This window comes from Condylura cristata, unplaced genomic scaffold, assembly GCF_000260355.1.
Source record: "Condylura cristata isolate star-nosed mole 26May11 unplaced genomic scaffold, ConCri1.0 scaffold00035, whole genome shotgun sequence".
NCBI classification, from domain to species: domain Eukaryota; kingdom Metazoa; phylum Chordata; class Mammalia; order Eulipotyphla; family Talpidae; genus Condylura; species Condylura cristata.
In genome coordinates this window covers 4511426-4514483 of record NW_004567136.1, presented here as the reverse complement: position 1 = coordinate 4514483, position 3058 = coordinate 4511426, and the positions used below count along the sequence as shown (strand labels likewise).

Below are 3058 nucleotides of genomic sequence, written 5' to 3'. Positions count from 1 at the left end.
TTTTTTGTCCTATATTCTTATTGGAGGCCCTGATAGAGCATACATATGTACTACATAGGCCTTCATTCATTGAAACACATTTGTAGTCATTTCTGTGTTCATTCATTTTAATATATTTACCTTTAATGCTTAATGGAAATGTAATGGAGTTTCATGCTAAAGGCACAACTCCAGAAGTAGCTTTTTTGACAGTTGTCCATCTGCATTCTACCTAGAACTGTCACCCTGAAATACCAAATGTGCGTGCTGATCCTGGGCAAATTTTGCTTCACCATCTTCCAGCAATTAAGATGCTGGATTCACATACACCTGTGTTCTATTCTTCAGAATCCTTCTGCGGTAAGCATATTTAGGTGCAAGTTTATAGAAACCTATAGAATGTTTTATTTGGGTCAATGACGAGAACTCTTAATGGCTTAAGAGAGATGGTGACCAAAAATCTCTTGCAGGTGTCATCTGAGGCCCAATAGATTACGCTCCTGAAGCAGAATCATTGAGTAACATTTTCCTTGTGCTGAAATGGTATTTGTTTGAAGTAAACAACTGATTGAGGAAATCCTATGTGGGCTCTGCCTGGCCGTAGAATTCCCATGCAGACCTTTTCATGGTTTGGCTTGTGTTCTTAAGCCATACATGATTATTAGAGGCCCTATTAATGTCTGTTCCTTAACTTGGTTTCCTTGTTTGTGTTTTGCAGTGTGATGTTCTCTGGAGGGTTTCCCCATGTACCCAGTCATCTGAGGTGAGTGCATTTCTGCCCTTGTAGATAGAGACCAGAGTCACATGATCCCTGGGCAAGACCAATGTTAAGACAACAAGTAATTTTATCTTTTGTAATTTCAATTCTACCCATGGTGATTTGTCATAAATATCTGCTATTTCATATTGAAACTTGAACAGCCATGCCATATCCGATAGCTTATGTAGTAATCACAATGTAAGGGAAGGAAATATTTATTGCTCTCCTTCCCCCATGCTATATACACACTTGAGTGAAAAAAAAGTTGGAGTCCAGTAAGTCAAATGTAGTTAACATATGTAACTTTTGTGTTCTGCATCAGTGTCCTAGAAAGAATTCGTGTAGTTAACATCATTTCCATGATATCTAGAGAGTCTACTATTCTGGATTTCATGGAAATAATGTTAACTATATGAATTGTAGACCTTCCAGATTTGTTCAACTATAGCATGTCAATTGATTGATTCTTCTAATCTAGGTTTTGTGCTTTAATCCTGACTGTTCTTTGATATGCTATGCTGCAAGTCAGACCAATTGCATCACAATTTTTGTTCTCATAACAGGACCTTGAATGATGGTAAGTTGAAATGCCACATTTGGATTAACCACATAGAAACTGTGTTAAATGTCCTCCCATCCCTGATTTGATCTCCATTGATAGGTCACTTTTGCCTGAGGTATGGGAATAGAAACATCCCAATAATGGAATATTTGTGGGTCTGATTGCTATATGTCTTCAGGATTTGTGAGAGACTTTAAAAAAAAGAAATTAGTTTTGGTAACCAGTGCTATAATTGACCATGCAAGGGATTGCATGCTTGAGTGGAATTAAGCACAAATTCTTGTTTTATGATATCAGTTTTCTAAAGAGTAATTCTAAGATCATTTTTTTGGGGGTACACATGAAAGTTAAGCCTCATCTGGTATTCTAATTGTTAAATTTTGTGCACATAAACAAGAAATGAGACTCAGGGCTTGCTGGTAAGTGCTTTATTTGGCACATTATGAGGAAAAATGTGTCTATGTGCTAGGCTACTGAAAAGGGGAAATTAAGAGTGCTTGGCTTCCTATTATGGACCCTTAATGATTGATTAATTGGAAAAATGTATTTGTATTTCTTTAGGGGTTATATGTCATTGTGATGTGTATTAATTCTTATTATTTACATTTATTGAACAGAATTTATAGCGGTAGGAGTTCACTTGTGGCACACTTCTCAAGTGATTGAGTAAGTATCCTGACAGCTTTCTTCCTGATCTCTACCAAGGTACTGTGGCTCTAAAGATCTCCTTTGGTGCTGCTGACCAGGAGAGGGGGAAAACAAGTATCCTGCAGCAAAGACACAGAAATTCAGCTCTCCTTGGTCTGCATTTCTAGAATCAGCTATGGTATGTATATTTCATGGGGATCATATTGAGATGCTCAGACCGCTTGCTTGGGTCAATGAAGAGAAAAAATGGCTGAGGAGCTGTGATGGCCAAATAAAAATCTTGTAGGACCCATCTGAGGCCCATTTAAATTTACCTGATCCTTGGCATTATGTTGCGGATCACTGTTTACCTCCTTGATCAGTGGTCTTTGTGACAGGAGGCAGACAATTGCTTGAGTACTCAATTGCTTGAGTATTATGTGGCTCTACCTGGTTTATGAGTGGTCACATGTCAATATATGCTGAGGATTTAGGCATGTTCTCCTAACCTGTATGTTCTCAAATCAGTCCACCATCAGATCCAATCCTTAAGTCTTTTATTCTTCTTTTGTCTATCAATTTCTCAGTGAGATGTTCTTTTGAAGATTTTGCTGTGACCTCACTTATCACAGGTAAGTGTTTTTATCATATTTAAAGATCACATACAACACTGGATTCAGGATGTATTTTCCTTCTGTTGAGATGCATTTTTTTGAGAGAAAGAACTGATTGAGGAAATCCTTTGTGGCTCTGAATAAATAAATAAATCTTTAATAAATGCCCTTGGTGTTTAATTTACTTGTTCCATGGGCCTGATGTGGAAGATACCACTGAGTAGTAAGATATCTAAATAGCATTCTTTGGGAATTCACATGTCAAGGAAATGAATTATGGACTCTTGGTGAAGCCAGTGGTTCTTGATCTGTGTAGCTTTACCAGATTGGATCACTGGCCTACCACTTGCAATCCTCCTTCCTGGGTGAGACTGCCTTAAAGGATGGCATCCTCAGCAGGAAAGACCATATTCAAAAAGAATGAGCCATATTCAAAAGAATGTTGAGAACCCCAGTAGCCATGATTTCATCTCCATCGTTAGGTCATGTTTGGCTGAAGTAGAAGAGTGAATGTGG

General features: G+C 37.9%; 1 long non-coding RNA gene across 1 annotated transcript; it reads left to right on the top strand.

Annotated features, from left to right (window-relative positions):
- Positions 1-251: 251 nt before the first annotated feature.
- Positions 252-1290, top strand: LOC105854379. Its single transcript, XR_001146054.1, has 3 exons — positions 252-339; positions 698-742; positions 1218-1290. It is a non-coding gene; the product is annotated as an uncharacterized LOC105854379 (long non-coding RNA).
- The last annotated feature ends 1768 nt before the right edge of the window (positions 1291-3058 follow it).